Source organism: Scyliorhinus torazame, chromosome 21 (genome assembly GCF_047496885.1).
Source record: "Scyliorhinus torazame isolate Kashiwa2021f chromosome 21, sScyTor2.1, whole genome shotgun sequence".
NCBI classification, from domain to species: Eukaryota; Metazoa; Chordata; class Chondrichthyes; order Carcharhiniformes; family Scyliorhinidae; genus Scyliorhinus; species Scyliorhinus torazame.
In genome coordinates, this window is record NC_092727.1 from 893806 (window position 1) to 911664 (window position 17859).

The window sequence follows — 17859 nt, forward strand, 5'->3', positions numbered from 1 at the left end:
TTATTGAGTATTCCAGACCCTGAGTATTGATTACTGAGTATTCCAAACCCTGAGTATTGATTGCCAACCAATTCTTTTCACATGTAATGTAAATTGCTGTGCTCTTTTGAATGACCAATGTCTGTTAGGAAAGGAAATATGCCGTCGTTACCCAGCCTGGCCTACATGTGACTCCAGATCCACAATAATGTGGTTGATTCTTAACTGCCCTCTTAAATGTCCGGGTAAGGCACTCAGTCCAAGGGAAATTAGGGATGGGTAACAAATGTTGGTCTTGCCAGAGATGCCCTTAGGCCCTTCAGACAGCACATTACAGATTACAGCAGCTCACTAGGTAAAAAGATCCCATTTTCAAATTATTTTAAACCCCTATCCTTTGATTACCAACCCTCCTGCCAGTGCTAACATTCTCTCCTTATTTTATCAATAGCCTTACTTATTTTGAATACTTATGAAATCTCCCCTCAACCTTATCTCCTCGAAGGATCTAACAAATTATCCAATCACTCCACATAACCAAAGTCTCTTATTCCTGGTACTAATTTGGTGATCATCCTCTGGACCCTCTCTAATGCTCAGAATCTGTGCATCTTGCCTCCAGTTACAATGATATGACTGTCTTTAACTGCATGGTGAAGTCTGGTCATTTTAACTCGAGACTTGGTTGCGGCCCGGAAGGGGCCCTCAGTCCGGTGGGGGCCCAGCAAACAAGCAGTCCAAAGGGCTCTGCTCCCACTCAGTGTTGAAGTCGCCTTCTTCTTGTCCTTGTCCCTCGCTCCTCGCTCCTCGCTCCTCTCTCCTTCCTCCAGACAACTCAGCAGAAACCAGCACTGGGAACAAGCAGCAAACTCAGCAGCAGCCATTCTCCACCTCATAACAACCTCACAACTCCAAAGTGTGCGCTGGGAATGCCTGCTTCGGACTGGCCATGCAAAATTGCCCCTTAATTGGAAAAAAGAATTGGCTACTCCAAATTTTAAAAAACTCCACAGGGAACTCCCTGAATCCAAACAACATTCCATCAGCCCAAACTTTTACGATGCTTTCACTGCACCCCCTGGCTTCCAAAATCTTGCAACACAGGATCTTTTAAAAAAACTACTAACCCAGACTTTTTACCCTTACTGCACCAAATACCTATAATACAATACACCTGGGCTGGGATTCTCCCTTACCCGGCGGGATTCTCCGCACCTTTAGGGGCCAAGCCCTCACCTTGAGGGGCTAGGCCCGCGCCGGACTGGTTGGCGCACCGGCAGCCGGTGGGAAAGGCCTTGGGCACCACGCCAGCCGCATCTCCGTGCATGCGCAGGCGGGGGTCACTTCCGCATCGGCCATCGCGGAGGCTATGGCCGAGGCGGAAGGAAAAGAGTGCCCCACAGCACAGGCCCGCCCGCAGATCAGTGAGACCCGATCGCAGGCCAGGCCACCGTGGGGGCACCCCCCCGGGGCCAGATCGCCCAGGACCCCGGAGCCCGCCCGGTCCCGCCGGTAAGGTAGGTGGTTTGATTCACGCCGGTGGGACTGGCATGACAGCAGCGGGACTTCGGCCCATCGCGGGCCGGAGAATCGCCGGGGGGGGGGGGGGGGCGCCGACCGGCGCGGTGCGATTCCCGCCCCCACCGAATTTCCGGTGCCGGAGAATTCGGCAGCTGGTGAGGACGGGATTCATGCCGCACCCCGGCGATTCTCTGACCTGGCGGGGGGTCGGAGAATCCCGCCTCTGATATCCCTACATTCCCCATACCTCCCACCTTAAACAAAGTGAACCATTTGTCATGTTATCCACATCAGGGTGTCATGGTGCAATCACACACACACTGATGGACAGGCAGTTGGACCAACCAACACACACACAACATCGCAGCCAATCACCAGTGAGAGCACACGCACTATAAAACAGGGAACACCACAGTTCCCGCTCATTCTACCAGGAGATAGCTCAGAGCACAGAGCTCACAGCGCGCCACTCAGACATAGACCATGTGCTGAGTGCCTCGCTAGGATAGTGATGGGGCTGGATCCACAGGTTAGCTGGTGAAGCACGTACCCAAGCCAGCAGTTAGTGGTTGTCATTGTTAAGACAATAAAACAGAGTTGTACCATCTACAGCCGTGTTGGATCATTTGTGCATCGGAACACCCAACACGACATCATTAACATAAAAAGATGGCTTCCTTTTCCCAAAGCCTTTGAACTGTAAACATTTCTAATTACTAAACACACATAATACTCTATAAGATACTTGTCATATTCCATTTAAACATGCAAATTTAAACATGAGTGTGGTCCATTTCAGTCTTTCTTTTCCATCTTTGAATGTTCCAGTTCTCTCACATTTCAAAGTCGTGATAAAACATCTACAATCAAGTTTTCTCTTCCTGCTACATTTAGAATTTGTAAGTTAAATGGGTGTAACAATAAACTCCACCTACACAGTCTTGCATTTTGATTCTTAAATTTTTCCACAAACTTTAATGGATTATGGTCTGTATACACAATTATCTCCAATGAATTGTTAACAACATAAATGTAAAATGTTATAACACCAAACTCAATGACTCCTACTCAATGATTGAATAGTTCTTTTGATGAATATTTAGTTTCCGAGAAAAATAACCAAAAAGCCTTTTAATCTTTTGTTGCCTTCCTGTAATGGTTCAGCACCAACACCCACATCACTCGCATCAATTGCCACCCTAAATTGCTTGGCATAATTAGAAGTTGCCAACACTGGTGCAGTGGTTAACACAGTTTTCAGATTGTCGAATGCCTCCTGACATTCTGACAGCCACTGAAATATCCTGGGCTTTTTCAGAAGTTCAGTCAGTGGACCAACCACACGCTAAAATTTGATCCGAATTTCCAGCAGAAACTACGCATGTCCCGAAATCTCAGAACTTCTCTCTTCATTGACGGTATTGGGAACTCCCCAATAGTTTTTGTTTTTACATTCCGTGCGACCATCTGCCCATATCCAATTGTATGGCCTTTATGCTGGTTTAGCTCAGTGGGCTAGACAGCTGGTTTGTGATGCAGAACAAGGCCAGCAGCGCGGGTTCAATTCCAGTACCAGCTTACCCGAACAGGTGCTGGAATGTGGTGACTAGGGGCTTTTCACAGTAACTCATACTTGTGACAATAAAAGGTTATTATTATTAAGAATGTGACTTGGACTTTCGCAAATTCACTTTTACCCAAGTTTACCACCAGTCCCGCCTCCTGTAGTCAATTCAATAATCCCTTTAAATGTTCCAAATGCTTCTTCCATGTTTGACTGAACACCAGGAAATCGTCAATGCAGACGGCACAATTCCTTAGTCCAGAAATGATCTTGTTGGTTGCCCTGTCTGATAAAACTATTTGCCAATATTTTTTAAATAAGTCAAGTCTGATAATAAAATTTGCTTGTCCCACCTTTTCAACAGTCTTCTGAAAGAGGAATAGCGTACAAATCTGACTTTGTAACTGCATTGACATTTCGATTGTCCACACACAATCATTGTGTTCCATCGGGTTTTGGTACCATCACAATAGGTGAGCTTCAACTGCTGCAACTCACTTCAATGATATTATTCTTAAGCATGCTGTCAATCTCCTTTTGTATCTGTGCTAACTTTAGTGGATTGAGCCTGTCTGGATGTTGTTTAATGGGGATAGCATCTACATCATGTATAATTACTTTTGTATTTCCTAATTTATTCCCACATATAGCTCTCTGTGTCAGTAATAACTCTTTTAGGCCATTTTGATTTTCCTCCAGAAAGTAACTCAGCAATTTATCCCAATTTTTTACTTCTTCCTCATTGTCCAATCCAATTTAAGGAACGTCAAATTCAGAATCATCTGGATTTATCTCTTCTCCCTGAGTTACAATGACTAACACCTTCTCTTTCTTTCTTTATCAGAATACCGTTTGAGCATATTACCGTGACACACCCTGTGAGCTTTCTGTCTGTCTGGTGTTCTAATTTAATAATTCACCTCACTCAATTTCCTTTCAATTTGTTAAGACCCTCAAAATCTTGCTTTCAATGGTTCACCTGCCAATGATAATACTAGTTCTTTCTCCCCACGAACAAAACTACCATTTTTTGATTTCTTATCCGCCTCTTCTTTCATTACTTGCTCTTGTTCTTTATCAACTATCTGATCAAACATTGTTTCTAACAATTGAACCTCAGCCTTCCTATCGATACTCCTCGAGTTCTCTTCCTCCTGTGACAACCTGTGGCTTTGTGATCTTGTCACCACACAGACAGAAAACACCCCAGGATAAGCTTCAGTTGTTTGATTTTCCACTGACTTTTCAACCACAGTAGGCATCACTCCCACCTGTGATCCAGCTATATCATTACCCAGGATAAATTGTACCCCTGAAAAGGGTAATTTTTCTAATATTCCTACTATCACTTCACCACTTTTGACCGGACTCTCTAACCTGACTTTACAGATTGGCACACTAATCCTCTTGCCTCTAATCCCACATATTAACACCTTTTCTGGCGATGCTCCTTCCAAACCACATATCTCCTTATCTCTCACCATTAAAGATTGACTTGCTCCTGTTTCCCTTCAGACTACACCGCTGGGCGACCGAGACCTCAGCCTGCACCACATGCTAGCACCCGTACCGGCCGCCATGGCCAGTTCCTCTGACCACAAAGGCCACCAGCTACCCACCCCCTGGCATTTTCTGTCTGTCCCCCAGGAGAAGGTGGCCCACAACCGCCAGGAGAGCAAAAGGCTGGAGGGGGACCGTGGACCTGCGGCCCCCTCACCGCAGCAGAGCAGCGGGCATGGGACCTGGTTGGTGGGCCCGGAGAGAGGGCAGTCACCGGGGCGGAGGTCGGCATCGGGAGAGCAAGTGTTTCTCCATGGCACATGTCGCCACCATCACCCCCACCTCCCCCAAACACCCCTCTCCCCACCCCCACACCACCACCATCTCCACCCTGATTTCCCTATTTGATTTCACTATCAAACCACTCCTTAAGTTTCACCTTTCGAGGGCAGCACGGTGGCGCAGTGGTTTAGTACTGGGACTACGGCGCTGAGGACCCACGTTCGAATCCCCGCCCTGGGTCACTGTCCGTGTCGGGTTTGTACATTCTCCCCGTGTCTGCGTGGGTTTCACCCCAACAACCCCACATCTAATGTGTCTCGTACCGTCTGATATTGTTCCTAAATGTGGATATGAAGCTGTTGCCGAAGGTGCTGGCAATGCGTAGTGTTGCTAACTTTGCCTTAGTTTAATTCCTCCGTTTTATTACCTTTGCTCTCGAGTCGCCAGGTATCTTTATGATACCGCCACGAGGTTCAAGTCCGAGTAATGATCAATAATCCAATACACCGATTAGTAAGATTCAAATCAAAGCACATTTATTATACACAGTAATCGCTACTCATGCACAAATTCTACGTCTAAGCTACTTCTACAGCTAACAGGCCTATACGTAACTCGGAACTGGCCCACCAGGTCAGGGAAACGAATGGCCTTTCGTTCGGGTTCTGAGTCTGCGGGATTCGAAGTTGGTACAGATTGGTAGCTGGGAGCGCCTATCTCATAGCGAGCGTTGACTTAAACTTACGAGTTCAATCTTCACTGCTCCGGTCACGGTCAATGTTGGTTTGTTGTTGCTGGGTGACCCGGGCAGGAAGGAGAGCTGAAGAGGAGCTGCTGAAGAGTGAAGAGGTGAAGAAGAGAGCGATTTGAACTTGGCGCTCAAATCTTATAGTCCCCAGGGGCTTCCCACCTTTTGGGGCGGACCCTGTACCTGGTCCTAAGTGATTGGACTTTGTCCCAATCGTTTGGTTCGATTTTCTCCAATGCTGGAGCGGTTCCCTGATCGATGGGCGGTCTTGAGGTGCTCATTCACCTCCTTTTGTGTAGGCTCCTGCTGGCGCCGAAGAGTCTGGTTTGGCTTTGTGTGTCTAAATGTTGCTTATTGTTCCCGGGGATTGCTCATTAGTATGCAGATGGCTGTTGTTTTGTTATGCTGATGGTTTCTGGTATCGATATTGTCTGGCCTTTCCAGAGGTAAATACACAGCCAACCTGCAGCTGCTGGTTTGTGTCTTGTTGGCTGACTTTCCCATCAGCCTTTGCCGTTCACCATTTTGAATCGGGAGTTGGCCATTTTAAGTGGCTGCAGTAGAGAGGACTGTGTGCAGGGTGTGATGGGAAGGGCCAAACGGGGTTCGTCAAAGGGCGGCAGTTGATGGGGAATATTAGTCGACTTGAATTGATCATGAAATCCCTGGAGGGGCAGGAAACAGAAGTGGTTGTGTCTATGTTTAAAAAAATATCTTTATTCAAGGATTTTCAACAAAAATATAAATGTACAAAATATCAAAAGAAAAACAAAAGACCCCAAGCCTCACGTTCCCCTGACACAGACCCTCAACCATGTCCTGCGTCCCCCTTCTTAACCCTCCTTACCCCCCTCGCCCCTGAAAGCCCCCCCTCACTGACCCCTCAAATGTCCTTGAAGAAATCGTGAACCCTTCTCCCTACCCCCGCAGAATGAACGTGATCGTCTCCAACCTCAGGGATTCTGCCAAGTCGCTCACCCACACCCCCGCACTCGGCGGTTCCGAATCCCCCCATCACAACGCAATCCGTCTGCGGGCAATCAGGGAGGCAAAGGCCAACACATCGGCCTCTCCCCACCCCGGCCCCCCAGTACCCCGTAACCCCGGGTCTTCCAATACCCCACATATCACCACCTGCTGACTTGGGGCCACCCTCACCCCCAGAACCTCGGACATCACGTCCGGGAACCCCGGCCAGAATCCCTTAATCTTGGACACGCCCAGGACATGTGGACGTGATTCGCGGGACAACCCCCCCCCCCCACCGCACTGCCACACCGTCTTCCACCCCATCAAAAAATCTGCTCATCCTTGCCCCCAATGTGCGGGCCCGGTGCATCACTTTAAACTGCATGAGGCTTAACCTCACAAATGATGAGGATGCATTTACCCTCCGCAAGGCCTCCGCCCATGTCCCAGCCCCCAGCTCCCAGCCCCCAGCCCCCAGCTCCCAGCCCCCAGCCCCCAGCCCCCAGCCCCCAGCCCCCAGCTCCTCTCCCATTTGCACTTAACATCCTCAACCCGGGCTCCCTCCCACTCCATCAGTTCCTTGTGACTATCCAACACCTTCCCCTCCTCTATTTCGTCCTCCGACAGAAGCTTGTCCTGCAACATCGAAGGCGGCAGCCCTGGGAAGGACGGCACCTCTCTCCCAACAAAATCCCGAACCTGCAGCTACCTAAACCCATTCCCCTTCGGCAACTCAAACAAATCCACCACCTCCCCCACCCCGGCAAACCTGCCCCCGAAAAACAATTTTCCCACCCCGACCAAAGTCCCAGGTACCAACCCAGCCGCAAGTTCACCCACCTTATTCCGGATGCTCCTGGCATTGAAGAAGACACACTTTAAACCACCTTCCTGCCTGCCGGTACACTCCTGCAACTTTGAAACCTTACTCATGACCTCACTACTCTCAACCTCCTGTATACTATTCAGCTACAATTCAGGTTCCCAAGCCCCTGCTGAACTAGTTTAAACCCGCCCGAAGAGCATTAGCAAATTTCCCCCCCAGGATATTGGTACCTATCTGGTCCAGGTGTAGACCATCCTGTCTGTAGAGGTCCCACCGACCCCAGAATGAGCCCCAATTATCCAGAAATCTGAAACCCTCCCTCCTGCACCATCCCTGTAGCTACGCGTTCAACTCCTCTCTCTCCCTATTCCTCGTCTCGTTATCACGTGGCACGGGCAACAACCCAGAGATAATAACTCTGTTTGTCCTAGATCTAAGTTTCCACCCTAGTTCCCTGAATTCCTGCCTTACATCCCTATCCCTTTTCCTACCTATGTCGTTGGTACCTATGTGGACCACGACTTGGGGCTGCTCCCCCTCCCCCTTAAGGATCCTGAAAACACGATCCGAGACATCACATGCCCTGGCACCTGGGAGGCAACACACCAACCGCGAGTCTCTCTCGTTCCCACAGAATCTCCTATCTATCCCCCTAACTATGGAGTCTCCAATGACTAATGCTCTACTCCTCTCCCCCCTTCCCTTCTGAGCAACAGGGACAGACTCTGTGCTAGAGACCTGTACCCCATGGCTTACCCCTGGTAAGTCATTCCCCCAACAGTATCCAAAGCGGTATACTTGTTACTAAGGGGCACGACCACAGGGGATCCCTGTACTGACTGCTTCCTCCCAGCCCCTCTCACCGTCACCCATCTATCTTTATTCTTCGGAGTAACTACATCCCTGAAGCTTCTATCTATGACCACCTCTGCCTCCCGAATGATCCGAAGTTCAACCAGCTCCAGCTCCAGTTCCCTAACGCGGTTTCTGAGGAGCTGGAGATGGGTGCACTTCCCACAGGTGAAATCAGCAGGGACACTGACGGCGTCCCTCACCTCAAACATTCTGCAGGAGGAACATTGCACTACCTTCCCTGCCATCCCCTCTAGATAAAAAAAGAAAAAGAAAGAAAGAGCTTACCTGTTATTCACTCCCCTTCTCAGCAAGCACTCACTCAGCAACCTCTGCGCCCCGCACGTTAACACCTGAGGGAAAAGAAAAGAAAAACTACTTACCAGTCACCAGCCAATCCCTTACCTGCAGGCTGTGACATCACGATTCAACTTCTTTCTACTTCTACCTGCCCTCGAGCCTTCCTCTTGATCTTCACAGTGGTTGGGTTTTTTTTGGTTAGAGGAGGGGGTAGGGAGGGAAACACAGTTTCGGGTTTAAGGGTCACTTGACAACAGCTCCTCCACAAACCACCTTCAAGTTAGGGTGACCACAACGGAGGTATGCAAATTTCCCCCGCAACAGCCAATCGGCAGCTCTGCTCTACTGCCCTCTGCTGGATGCTTGTCTTCAGGTGAACAGGTAGGGTCTCTTGGTCAGGTACACCTTCAAGTTAGGGTGACCACAACGGAGGTATGCGAATTTCCCCGCAACAGCCAATCAGTCGCTCTGCTCTACTGCCCTCTGCTGGATGTTTGTCTTCACTTGAACAGCTAGGGTCCCTTGCTCAGGTACACCTTCAAGTTAGGGTGACCACAACGGAGGTATCAAATTTCCCCTGCAACAGCCAATCGGCAGCTCTACTCTACTGCCCTCTGCTGGATGCTTGTCTTCCAGTTTAGTAAGTTTGCAGACGACACAAAGGTTGGTGGAATTGCGGATAGCGATGAGGACTGTCTGAGGATACAGCAGGATTTAGATTGTCTGGAGACTTGGGCGGAGAGATGGCAGATGGAGTTTAATCCGGACAAATGTGAGGTAATGCATTTTGGAAGGGCTAATGCAGGTAGGGAATATACAGTGAATGGTAGAACCCTCAAGAGTATTGAAAGTCAAAGAGATCTAGGAGTACAGGTCCACAGGTCATTGAAAGGGGCAACACAGGTGGAGAAGGTAGTCAAGAAGGCATACGGCATGCTTGCCTTCATTGGCCGGGGCATTGAGTATAAGAATTGGCAAGTCATGTTGCAGCTGTATAGGACCTTAGTTAGGCCACACTTGGAGTATAGTGTTCAATTCTGGTCGCCACACTACCAGAAGGATGTGGAGGCTTTAGAGAGGGTGCAGAAGAGATTTATCAGAATGTTGCCTGGTATGGAGGGCATAAGCTATGAGGAGCGATTGAATAAACTCGGTTTGTTCTCACTGGAACGAAGGAGGTTGAGGGGCGACCTGATAGAGGTATACAAAATTATGAGGGGCATAGACAGAGTGGATAGTCAGAGGCTTTTCCCCAGGGTAGAGGGGTCAATTACTAGGGGGCATAGGTTTAAGGTGAGAGGGGCAAGGTTTAGAGTAGATGTACGAGGCAAGTTTTTTACGCAGAGGGTAGTGGGTGCCTGGAACTCACTACCGGAGGAGGTAGTGGAAGCAGGGACGATAGGGACATTTAAGGGGCATCTTGACAAATATATGAATAGGATGGGAATAGAAGGATACGGACCCAGGAAGTGTAGAATATTGTAGTTTAGTCGGGCAGTATGGTCGGCACGGGCTTGGAGGGCCGAAGGGCCTGTTCCTGTGCTGTACATTTCTTTGTTCTTTGTTCTTTGTTCACTTGAACAGCTCGGGTCTCTTGCTCTTGCCCACACAAAGTCTGAGATAATCATATCCCGTTTTTGAAAGAAGGCCTTCAGTGCAAAGATTGGAAATGTCTGGAATATGAACTGGAACCTCGGCAGAATGTTCATCTTCACCACTTGGACCCTCCCTCCCAGAGTCAGGTACAGCGAGTCCCACCTCTCCAGACCCTCCCTAACCTCCTCCACCAGCTTTGTTAAATTCCATTTGTGTAACATCGCCCATTCCCTCGCCTGAATCCCCAAGTATCTAAACCTGTCTCTGGCCACTTTGAATTACATCCCCCCTAGATTGGCTTGCTGACCCAGCTCATTCGCCGGGAACACTTCGCTTTTCTCTACATTTAGGTTATATCCTGAGAACTCCCCAAACGTCCCCAACAGGCCCCTGATCCTCCCCATGCTCTCCAACGGGTCTGATACATACAATAGTAGGTCATCAGCGTAAAACGACACCCGGTGCTCCCTACCCTCCCCTCATAATCCCTCGCCACTCTGCCAACCCTCTAAGAGCCATTGTCAGAGGCTCTATCGCTAGCGCAAACAACAGCGGCGACAGAGTGTATAGATATTTGGGGCATCTTGACAAATACATGAATAGGATGGGAATAGAGGGATACGGACCCCGGAAGTGTAAAAGATTTTAATTTAGACGGGCAGCATGTTTGGCGCAGGCTTGGAGGGCCGAAGGGCCTGTTCCTGTGCTGTACTTTTCTTTGTTCTTTGTTCTTTGTCAGCGGGCACTCCTGCCTTGTTCACCTGTGCAGTTCAAAGTTTCATGAGCCCATGTTGTTGGTCCGCTCACTCGCCATCGGTGCCACGTATAGCAGGCCACAAACTTCGTCCCAAACCTGAACCTTCCCCGTGTGGTGATATGCATACATACGTATCTGTATATAGATGTATAAATGTATAAAGCTGTTTATTAATGTATGTAACATTGGTATGACCTCCTGCCAGTGGATGGTGCCAGACATGCATCATGTGACTGATGGGACTGGGCAGTTGGTGGTAGGACGGATAGTAGGACAGTCGTACTTAAGAGTAGCTCCCAGGGCAGCAGTGGGTTTCACCCCCACAACCCAAAGATGTGCAGGGTAGGTGGATTGGCTATGCTAAATTGCCCCTGAATTGGAAAAAATGAATTGGGTACTCTAAATGTATAAACAAAAAGAGTAGCACCCTAGCAACTTGAGTAACTTTGTTTGTATATAGATCTGTTTGTTATCTTCCCACGTGTCTAACAATAAATCATTGTTCTGGTTGAACACACTAATGTTGTGTGTGTGTCTCCATCATTGGGGGAACCACGGACATAGAACATGGTACCAGGAGTGCTGAACAACTGAAGTTAACTACAGACAAGATGAGGTGAATTACTTCGAAGACTCAAAGAATCAGAACAAACAACTTCTCCGCCAACCTGGTGAACTGCAGCTATTTGTTCCTCACAGCAACAGACGACGGTGAAGTTCGAGATGGAAGGTTTAAAGGCACCCCACCAACTTCAAGTCTCGGGTAACGTAGACAAAAACTGGCACATTTTCAAACAGCGGTTTGGACTCTATGTCTTCGCCCTTGGCCTCCGGGCACAGCCCGATGAAAGGCGCATTGTGTTGCTGCTCACGGTAGCGGGTCCTCAAGCACTTGAACTTTATAATACCTTTATTTTTGATAACGGAGAGGGAAGCAGGAGTTACAACGGGGTGATTAATTATTTTGATCGGCACTGCTCTCCGAGAAAGAATGAGACATTTGAAAGATACCTATTCCGTACGCATCCCAAAGAAGTTGATGAATCGTTCGATAGTTTTACGACAGATTTTCAGTTGAAGGGCCCAGTCTTGCAATTTCGAAAATCTCCAGTCATCAATGATCCGTGACCAAATAATTTGTGGGACATTGAACGATAGACTTAGAGAGAGATTGTTGCGGAGAGAGATTGTTGCGGAGAGACAATCTCACATTAGAAAATGCAATCAGGATCTGCCAGGCAAGTGAGTTAGCTGCACAGCAGATCGGTATCCACAGCTCAAAACATGTTGGCGCCAATCTCGGAGAAGATGCTGGTGCCACAAACACTGTGACGCAGTCCGAAAAGAGCCGTGGTCTCAGTGCGGGCGGCCATCTTGAGCAGACTGTTGAGCAGCATCACCAGAATCGTGGTCTCAATGCGGGCGGCCATTTTGTGCCAGAAATGTGACCACAGACACTTGCCACAGTGATGTCCTGCATTAAAAAAAATTTGTCATAAGTGTAGCAGAACGGGTTATTTTTCCAGGCGATGCACCTTCGGTCTGACAGTTATCTGAACAGAAGCGAAGTGTGAATAAGGATAAAGGCACCGACAACCGGGCCAATGTGAGCATGATTTTGAATAGGGACAGAATCAGTTCGACCGGCCAAAACAAAGAGGTTTTTCTAGAAATTTGCAGTTCATGAGGCGAATGCGGCGACCATTAAGGACAAAATGAAAAATGAAATGAAAATCGCTTATTGTCACAAGTAGGCTTCAATTAAGTTACTGTGAAAAGCCCCTAGTCGCCACATTCCGGCGCCTGTTCGGGGAGGCTGTTATGGGAACAGATGGATCTAGGTAATGATTAATGGAACGCCAATCAGCTGTAAACTCGATATGGGAGCGAGGGCCAATCTGAATCCATTATCGGCGGTGCAATGTCCAAATGTCAAGCCAAAAATTACTCCAAGAACCGGGCTCATGAAGGATTACAACTGTCACCAGATCATGACCTTAGTAGCATGCGAGCTCGAAGTCACCATCAAGGATGTAACGCATAGAATAGTGTTCCTCAGAGTGGAGGCAGAGCGTGAATCGCTCATTGGGGTGCAGGCGTGTGAAGAACTTGGGCTCGTCAAGAGGGTGCACATTACAGCACACCTGACTGACATATCTCAGTGGAATCGATCACAAAGAACCATCTGGAGGTGTTTCAAGGATTTGGCACCCTGCCCTTCACATCTAGCATCCAGCTAAAGGAGGATGGGAAACCGGTTGTGCACGTGCCCAGACGGTGCCTGCTCCACTGAGGGACAAGCTCAAGGTTGAGCTACAAAGAATGACGGCCTTAGGCATCCTCAGGTGCTTGGAGGGCCCAACGACTGGGTCATCTCCATGGTGTGTGTGAAAAAGAGGAATGGGGACCTGAGGATATGTGTGGACCCTAAGGATCTCAACCTGAACAATAAGAGGGAGCACTACCCAATCCCGAAGGGGGAAGAAATAGCGTGTGAGATGGCTGGAGCGACATGTTTCAGCAAGTTGGACGTGTCACAAAGCTCCTGGCAGCTTAAGCGCGATGATGAGAGCACAAGGTTGAGCACCTTTAACCCACCCTTCGGGCGTTACTGCTTCTTGCAAATCTCAGCTACTGAAATCTTTCATCGTGCCATGGGGCACGTAGTGGAAGGATTAGCGGGTGTCCGTGTCTACGTCGGCGACATTATAATCTGGGGGTCCACGTGTGAGGATCATGACGAAAGGCTTCTTCAAGTCCTACAAAGACTCAGCAAGAATGTGCTCGAACTCAATCAGACAAAATGCCCATTCGGAGTTGGCACCATCACTTTTTTAGGAGACAAGCTCTCGGTAAAAGGTATGTAGCCGGGTGATTAATAAATCAAAGCCATTCGAAAGATGCCACAGCCCACAGACAAAAAGGGAGTTTGCGGATGATTAACTTTGTGGGAAAGTTTATTCCCAAACTTGTCTCCAAGACGTCCCAGCTCAGGGAATCCATTAAAAATATATTGTTTTTCAGTGGTCGCCAAAACACGAACAGGAGTGGAGAGCACTGCGCATCTCGCTATCGATGCTGCCGTCCTTGCTTTCTTTGACCCGACTAAGACTAATATTTCCACTGATACATCCAATTTAATGGATGTGACTACCTGGTCGTAATTGACTAATTCTCCAACTATCCAGACGTGGTGCAGTTGGCTAACTCGACTGCTCTGGCGACCCCCCACTCCCGGCGGCTTTGGGTGGCGTTCTCCTGGTTGGTGGGGGGGGGGGGGGTAATGACAGTGTGAGACAGTCCAACACATGCAGCCCAGGGGGTGGGCAGCTGGTGGTCTCAGTGGCCATGGCGGCCGGTATGGGTACCGACATGTGGGGCAGGGTGAGGGTTCGACCATCCTCCGGGTGGGGGAGGGGGGGTTACGGGTGTGTCTGGCGGGGTCGGTGCCAGGGCACAGTGCTGCCTGGGGGGTTACGGGTGTGTGGGGCGGGGTCAGGGGCACAGTGCTGCCTGGGGGGTTACGGGTGTGTGGGGCGGGGTCGGTGCCAGGGCACGGTGCTGCCTGGGGGGTTACGGGTGTGTGGGGCGGGGTCGGTGCCAGGGCACAGTGCTGCCTGGGGGGGTTACGGGTGTGTGGGGCGGGGTCGGTGCCAGGGCACAGTGCTGCCTGGGGGGGTTACGGGTGTGTGGGGCGGGGTCGGTGCCAGGGCACAGTGCTGCCTGGGGGGGTTACGGGTGTGTGGGGCGGGGTCGGTGCCAGAGCACAGTGCTGCCTGGGGGGGTTACGGGTGTGTGGGGTCGTGCCAGGGCACAGCGCTGCCTGCTGACCCTGGCCGCCCTGAGGAGGGGTCTCCCGGCACTGCCGGCTGGTCTGGGCAGTGTTACTGGAGGAAGGACCGTCTCTGCCACCTGCGCCCAGGCACAGTGAACGGCTGCAGCTGGCAGCCTGCTTCCCAGGCCGGGGTACAGGGTCACCCTCTTCTCCTCCACGGACTCCAGGTGGGTCTCCAGCTCGACATCAGTAAATCCCAGGGCTGCTCTCCTTGTTTGGGGAGTGAAATGTATACCTGCGGCTGCAGCTTGTCAGCCTCCTGGGTGTCAATCGCGAATCCCACACCATTTAAAGAACATAAGAACTAGGAGCAGGAGTCGGCCACCTGGCCCCTCGAGCCTGCTCCGCCATTCAATGAGATCATGGCTGATCTTTTGTGGACTCAGCTCCACTTTCCGGCCCGAACACCATAACCCTTAATCCCTTTATTCTTCAAAAAACTATCTATCTTTATCTTAAAAACATTTAATGAAGGAGCCTCAACTGCTTCACTGGGCAAGGAATTCGATAGATTCACAACCCTTTGGGTGAAGAAGTTCCTCCTGAGCTCAGTCCTAAATCTACTTCCCCTTATTTTGAGGCTATGCCCCCTAGTTTGACCCGCCAGTGGAAACAACCTGCCCGCATCTATCCTATCTATTCCCTTTAATTTATATGTTTCTATAAGATCCCCTCTCATCCTTCTAAATTCCAACGAGTACAGTCCCAGTCTACTCAACCTCTCCTCGTAATCCAACCCCTTCAGCTCTGGGATTAACCTAGTGAATCTCCTCTGCACACCCTCCAGTGCCAGTACGTCCTTTCTCAAGTAAGGAGACCAAAACTGAACACAATACTCCAGGTGCGGCCTCACTAACACCTTATACAATTGCAGCAGAACCTCCCTGGTCTTAAACTCCATCCCTCTAGCAATGAAGGACAAAATTCCATTTGCCTTCTTAATTACCTGTTGCACCTGTAAACCAACTTTTTGCAACTCATACACTAGCACACCCAGGTCTCTGCACAGCAGCATGTTTTAATATTTTATCATTTAAATAATAATCCCTTTTGCTGCAATGTCTACAAAAATGGATAACCTCACATTTGTCAACATTGTATTCCATCTGCCAGACCCTAGCCCATTCACTTAGCCTATCCAAATCCCTCTGCAGACTTCCAGTATCCTCTGCACTTTTTGCTTTACCACTTATCTTAGTGTCGTCTGCAAACTTGGACACATTGCCCTTGGTCCCCAACTCCAAATCATCTATGTAAATTGTGAACAGTTGTGGGCCCAACACTGATCCCTGAGGGACACCACTAGCTACTGATTGCCAACCAGAGATACACCATTTGGGGCTGTTTAGCATAGGGCTAAATCGCTGGCTTTGAAAGCAGACCAAGGCAGGCCAGCAGCACGGTTCAATTCCCGTGCCGGCCTCCCCGAACAGGCGCCGGAATGTAGCGACTAGGGGCTTTTCACAGTAACTTCATTTGAAGCCTACTTGTGACAATAAGCGATTTTCATTTCATTTTCATTCATCTAAACTCCACTGTATACAGGCCCCACCTATCCAACCTTCCCACTTAAAATAACCCCTCCCCCCCATCCCAGGAATCAGTCTCTGAACTGCTTCTAACTCATTTATATCCTTTCTTAAATAAAGTGACAGAAGGTAAGGGCGGTCGTCCCGATGTGGTCTCACTAACGCCCTGTACAACTGGAGCAAAATATCCCTTTTCTTTCATATATCCTCGCAATAAACTACATTGCATTTGCCTTCCTAATCACTTGCTGATTTACACCCCCCCCCCCCCCCCGCCCCCTCTGAATCACACACCAGAAACCCAAATCCCTCTCCACCTCACAGTTGTGCAATTTCTCTTTTTAAATAATTCTCTACTTTTCTATTCTTGCTGCCAAACTGGACAAGTTCACATTTGGCCACATTATTTACCACCTGCCAATTTTTCCCATTCACTTAACCTGTATCGCTTTGCAGGACCTTCATATCCTCTTCACAACTTCATTCCTACCTTTGTATTATCAGCAAATTTAGCAACCATACAATCAGTCCAAGTAATTGGTAAAAATGGTAAATAGAGGAGGCCTCGCTCTAATTTCTACGGCAACAGACTCAAAGGGCAAAATGGCCTTGAGCTTCTATATCTTCATGTTCTTATTTCTCATCAATTACCAAGTCTACTTAAATAGATTTTTTCAGCTGTCAATCTCTTCCATACTGTTCCCAATGTTATCCTCTAAAAATCTCACAGGACTAGACAGGGTAGATGCGGGATGTTCCCGATGGTGCGGGGGGTCCAGAACCAGGGGCGAGATTCTCCGACCCCCCGCCGGGTCGGAGAATCGCCGGGGGCTGGCGTGAATCCCGCCCCCGCCGGATTCTTCGGCACAGATTTGGCGGGGCGGGAATCGCGCCGCGCCGGTTGGCGGGCCCCCCCCCTGCGATTCTCCGGCCCGGATGGGCCGAAGTCCCGCTGCTAGGATGCCTGTCCCGCCGGCGTGGATTAAACCACCTCTCTTACCGGCGGGACAAAGCGGCGCGGGCGGGCTCCTGGGGGGGGGCACGGGGTGATCCGGCCCCCGGTGGGTGCCCCCACGGTGGCCTGGCCCACGATCGGGGCCCACCGATCCGCGGGCGGGCCTGTGGAGGCACTCTTTTCCTTCTGCCTTCGTCACGGTCTCCACCATGGCGGAGGCGGAAGAGACTCCCTCCACAGCGAATGCGCGGGGATGCCGTGAGCGGCCGCTAACGCTCCCGCGCATGCGCCGCCCGGTGATGTCATTTCCGCGCCATCTGGCGGGGCACCAAAGGCCTTTTCCGCCAGCTGCCGGGGTGGAAATTAGTCCGGCGCGGGCCTAGCCCCTCAAGGTTGGGGCTCGGCCCCCCAAGATGCGGAGGATTCCGCACCGTTGGGGCGGCGCGATGCCCGACTGATTTGCACCGTTTTTGGCGCCAGTCGGCGGACATCGTGCCGATACCTGAGAATTTTGCCCCAGGGGTCTGTGGTGAACCCCTGTTATTGTTGTTCCACTGTTAATTACAGCGCTGTACATATTCTCTGTCACTGTTTGTTCCATTGTTACTCACTGTGCTATATATTGTTGTTCTTCCGTGGCTCCACC